The following is a 6,000-nucleotide window of genomic DNA, read 5'->3' on the forward strand; positions in this document are numbered from 1 at the left end:
TTGTAATCAGAGTCAAAATTCAACTTGAAAGACGTCAAAAAAGAATGTACAAGAATTTTCCATTAAACTGGCGCTACACAAAGTCGTATATTCGTTTGATTTGTCGCCACAACAGTCATTGTTCAGAACGGCCTTCTTTTGCTCTTCTGTGTATAAATGTTTTAGGTTTATGGATGTAAAATAACACTAGTGAAAAGTCTGTTTTAAAATCATTAAAATGATCATGACTTTTATAAGTTCCCCTTTAAAACGGTGGGGCGGAAAATGGACCCAGAAGCAAAAATAAAATAAAAAATGAGCTGGAATTATTTATCGATTCCAGAGCTTCTCCGCACATGACCTTTTATGGAACTGTTGAGTAACAGCACTGGGATACTTCCACCTTTTTACCCTTTATTTTATCTTTATTTTTCTCTTCTCATTATTTTACAGAGGTATTTTATTAAATACGCCCTCTTTTTTAGTTTGCTGTAACAGAAAACTAATGTGCCGGCTTTGTCTGTCCGTCCGCACTTTTTCCTGTCCGCACTTTTTCTGTCCGCCCTCAGATCTTAAAAAACTACTGAGTTTAGAGGGCTGCAAATTGGTATGTTGATCATCCACCCTCCAATCATCAAACATGCTAAATTGCAGCCCTCTAGCCTCAGTATTTTATTTAAGCTTAAAGTTAGCCATAATCGTGCTTCTGTCAGCTATATAGGATTGGCCACCACCGGGCTGTGGTTAAAGTTTCATGGCCTTGATTATTCGCTGTAGCGGCTGTACATGAAAACTCGATTACGCCGAAGAAACTTCGCCGCATTTTTTACTTGTTTTGTATACATTATAAGTGTTTTCAGTGACATAGTGATGTTTTGGTTTGTGCTAAATCATATCTTATCTTTGAATCACTTGAAGTTTACCTACAATAATTCGGTTCGTAAGTTAGCACTTCATATCTCTATATAACGATTAATTATTTCTAATAAAATGGTAATGGAATTCTTGATGTTTCACGACGTGGAATTTATTTATTTTGCAAAGATCTGTCCCTTAATTGGACAGATTTTCTTCATATACACGTGGGAGAATCACACTCTGAAATCAAACCAGGTCACATTGGATGAAAAGGATCCCTTACCTTAGTAGGCAACCCTTCTAAGAGAAGGTTACCCTTAAAGACAACCCTTGTTCTCCAACCTTGGACTGTGCCTTAGCCATTGTACCTTGGCCTTCCAAGGGGTTTGAGTTCCCTTGCCTGAGGGTACAATCAGGTACTTTTCTCCTTTTTTTTCACTTTTCTGTTTTTTCGAAGAGTGTGTAGGACAGGCTGATGAAAAGCAAAAGTTAATTGTCAGATTATCAGGAGAGCACGTTCTCCTTCACCTAATCTTTTCCTTCTCAGCTTTTTTATAGTTTCTGAATCCATTCTGACTGCACTCCACCAGTTGTGACTAACCTGGCGGGTTTCTTTTTCGGCTTACAAGGTGCCCTAGTTCCACCTCATCGACCAGTTGCTTCTGGCTCTTTTTTTTAATGGCCTATGGTTAGCTTTATTCATCCTTTCAATGAAATTATTGTCAATAACGTAAGCACTGCTATTGTTGATTTTTATTGTTTGTTGTTCTGTCGATTTTAATTAAGTTGTTGTGGTTATGAATCTATTTATTAGAATTGCCTCTAATTTCATGTTGTTAATTTTAATTCTTTAGGGAGACATTGAGCTTAACCCTGGGCTCACCCCTCATTGCCGTAAGAAAAGTTGCAGAGTATTTTACTCAAATATTCTAGGCATGAGGTCAAATTTTCTTGATATCCAGAGTTGTGCCAGTAACTTCGATTTGATGTTTTTATCCGAGGCATTTACAAGTAGTAACACGTCAAAGATTGAATTTTTAATCCCAGGGTTTGATGACCCTAACTTTATTTATCATCTTAACATCCCACATGTGCGAGTTATGGCTGTATAAACTTTTTTGGACGACCTGTTTATCGTCAGAAAAACTTGGAGTGCAGTTGCCATGAAGTTCTTTGTTTTAAGATTTTCAGTAAGACCTACAATGTTTTCGTATTTGCTCTTTACTGCAATCCAAATATTAACGATTCTATGTATGACTGTCTCTTGGAGAGGATTAGCATGGTTCAGTCACAGGATTCTAAAGCTTCATTCGTTATTTGGGGAGACTACAGTGCAAAGTACATTGAGTGGCTTAATTCAAATTCATATATCAAAATGGCCGGTCTGTTCTTGAGTTCTGTGTATCCCCCGATTTTGTCCAGCTAATTGAGGAACCCATTTATATTTCTTGTAATAGATTAGACATCATATGCAGAGATGTTTCAGCTTTATTCAATTCCAAGGTCTGCCGGTATATTGGAACCTCCAACCATTGTGCCATTGAGATGAATATATCTGTCAATCAGTATATTCCTAATGGCACCACTGGAAAAATGGTATGGCTGAAATGTAAAGCCAGTCGAGATTGCATTATTGAAACTTGTCAGGCACTTGACATTTCCAGTGCTGTATCAAATCCAGCTTCCAAGAAGAAATTCAATGAAATGCTGATGGCTATTCTAGTAAGGTATGTCCATAGAAACATCATCAAGATTAGGGCAAATGACCAGCCATGGTTTGATGATACAGGTAGACGAGCTTACCATGATAAAGTGACAAAATTCAGGACATGGAGACGAAATTGTTCACATGAAAATTATGCCATTTTTTTGAGTCTCGCCGTGCTGCAAATAGAATTGCCATATAGCTGAAAGAAGTTCCAATAACTCCTTAAAAAGGAATCTTGAAGGAATTACTCAGCATCATTAGTGGTGGTTCAGACTGGCATCTTTTATCTTTCAGTTAGGCTCGTCTTCCATTCCGCCACAACTAACGGATGATGGTTGATTGGTTACTGGCCCTAAGGAAAAGGCTGAACTGCTTCATTGAGCTTTTGAAGTTATGCAGTCAGCTGAGGATGCCCCTGTCCCTGATATTTGGCACCCTGAACCTATTCTTACAAAATTGCATTTTGCTCTAGGAATGTTAAGAAAATTCTTGATAATCTTGATAGCTGGGGTGGGTTAGACCCTGATGGTTTCTTCCCTTCGTTTTTTAAAAGGGTTTTTAGCGTGTTGTCTCCCAAGACTTGCAGATTTTATAGATTTTTAAGTAGGTTTATTATCTTTGCAGACGAGCACAAGCTTAGTAACACAGTACCTGTTCCAAAGAGTCGCATATCGGCAGACTGCTATAACTATAGGCACATTTCTTTTTTTCCCTGAGCGCTCCAAAGTTAGAGTTAAACTTATTTTTAAGCCACTGTACAGGTAAATGGAATCCAAAGGATTGTTAACTGTAGTCAATATGCATATAGGAAGCAGTTAGGCACCTGTGATGTTCTTTTAGATTTGACATGCCATTTGCAAGGGAACCTTCATAACACTTTTAGGTGAAGAGTAATTCAAATAGATTTTAGTGATACTTTCGATTTAGTAAATCAACAGGCATCTATATATAAACTTCGGAATCTTGAAGAGGGTGGTTATATTTTATAATTACAGTACTTTAAGATTTCCTTACAGGTAGGCAGTAGCGAACCCATTGTGTCTGGAGTTCCACAGGGTAGTGTTCTTGGTCCAGTGTTATTTTTAGTGTATAAATGTGATATGGTTGTTGGCATGGAAAACAAGATCGTTCAGTATGCTGATGTGGCAACACTTGTGGGTGTAGTCTCCACTTAGGAGTAATGAAGCTGCCCTTAGTCTCAGCCATGACATGGAGCAGACTAGTGAAGGGCGTGGTTGGTGGGGTATAAGGCTGAACTCCCGTAATAACGAAAACACTGTTGGTAAGTAGATCTTTTACTGATTTTCCACCCTATTCTCTCCTTCAGGTGGCTGGGACTCTGCTAAATGAGTCTGAAGCTTTAACTATACTTGGTGTAACTTTTGACTCACATCTTACTGTTGCGAAACATGGAATGAAAGTGTCAGCAAATGCCGCATGGAAGTTAGACATTGTACGGTAAGGCCTTGTACATTTATATTAGTGATAATATCAGTGCAACAGGTATTGAGCCATTTGTCCTTCTTTTACTAGAATTCTGTCGCCTGGTGTGGGTGTCAGCCTCTGCCAGAGATTTATCTCTTTTAGACAGTGTGGTTTGTGGTGGTAGGTTTCTGTTTCCTAACATTAACAGTTTTGACATGGACCATCGAAAGATGGTCTCTTGTTTGTCAGTTTTTCATAAGTTTTATTGTAACAGAGATCTTTTACACTCGCAATTGATCCCTGATCCTGTTTTCCTGCCGAGAGCAACCGGATTTGCTGAACAGCGGCACCAATATGCATAAATGTGCCTCGCTGTTGAACTTCTCAGTTCCAGAGGTATTTTGTTTCTCACACCGTTGGAATGAAGAACAATCACTCTGAGGATGTTGTGCAACTGAAACCTCAAAAGTTCAAGCGAAGATGAAAGGCATTACTACCCTAAAGCGATTCTCCTTGTATACCGTAATTTGCTTATGGTTTTATCTATTAATTTATTAAATAGTTAATTTATTTTTTCTAATAATCTCTCTTTCCTTTCTGTATTTCCTGTTTCCTTCTGTTACTCCCGTCAAATTAACAATATATTTTTTGGAATCTTGAATTTCAAATCAGTGGCCCCTGTGGGCTTGTTCCATACGAATAATAATAATAATAATTTAGTAAATCTTGAAATTGACACATGATTTGTTCTTGCTTTTATGATCCTTGCCTAGTACTGTTTTTAATTCGAATAAATAAGCAGCGTACCCCTACGACTTAGAATTCTCAAATGGCCCTTTGCTTCCTGCCTTTTAATATAAAAGTATGTTAAGTGTGTTATAAACATCATAATTTAGATTTGCATTAAATCTGTCTGAGTAACTGTTACTTCAGAGTCCTTTTGTGAAACATAGAACCCTAGCAACATCAGGATTCACAATGAATGGATTAGTTGAGTATCAAAGATGCAACGGGATCCACCAGACCCCCATTTTCCGATATTTTTTTTTTCAGAGATCGGCCTAAGCACCCAGCTTTGGAATTCCCTTTCAGTTCCAAGAGTTGAGTAGTAGATTCCTACCTGGTTGGTCGCAAGATTTTTTCCACGTTTTATGTTTTCTTCGTTAGGTAAGATCAGTTTTCCGCCCAGTCAGCATTTCGAAAAGAAAAGTATGTCTCTAGAACACCATATTCAACCGCGCTTGCTGTAGAAGACTGCTAAACGGCTCATTGATCCAAATAGGCGTGGGGTTACGTGATTTCCGTAACGACATAATGACATGATTTATACGAGATCAGATAAATAGTTTCGCGCGCTCTGTTGGGATAGCATGTTTGATTACAGACTGCATTCCGCCGTAAATCTGTCACTGGCATTTCAATTTAGCAAGTTAATGAGAGACTTTTCAAGTGGTTTCTTTGTTCCCCCAGGGGTGATTTATGAACGACGTTGTGACCTAGTTGCTACCGGTCATGCAAGTTTAATGAAGGTTGTTTAACTTAATGGTGTTGCATCTTTAAACAGACATAGTGTGGGCAAAACATTTTTGTCAATATTTGCCCTTCGATAAAACTGGTCGCTGTTTGGCCTTCAGTTTTTTTGTGTATTTCTTTATCCCATGTATGTTTTATGTCGTTTCAAGAGCTCATATACTCTTTTAGTGTAAAGTTCAAAAAGGTCCATTTAGAATGTTTTTGTTGTAGTAATTGTAAAGATACTGGCCCATACGAATCACCGTCTTGTAGTGCTTTTTGTCGCTTTCATGAACTTGCATGAAGCAAATATCTGAAGGTGAATCCTAGTATTTTCATACGTTCATATTCTTGGAGAATATTTTTGTAGAATCCTTGATACGAACCTTTCCCAGGAGACTTCTTAGACTAAATATTATTGTTAAGTTTTAATCGAAAAGGAAGTTAATGAAATAACCTCTCTGGGATATTATATTCTGGAGACATCTTTGTATTAGTTTTCCAGGGAGTTTATTATT

General features: G+C 37.8%; 1 protein-coding gene across 1 annotated transcript in view; it reads right to left on the bottom strand.

The window, feature by feature from the left end:
* Window positions 1-6,000, bottom strand: part of LOC136838631 (uncharacterized) — a 259,640-nt gene that overhangs the window by 209,485 nt on the left and 44,155 nt on the right. The window lies entirely within an intron of this gene.

This window comes from Macrobrachium rosenbergii, chromosome 5 (assembly GCF_040412425.1).
Source record: "Macrobrachium rosenbergii isolate ZJJX-2024 chromosome 5, ASM4041242v1, whole genome shotgun sequence".
Lineage (NCBI taxonomy): Eukaryota > Metazoa > Arthropoda > Malacostraca > Decapoda > Palaemonidae > Macrobrachium > Macrobrachium rosenbergii.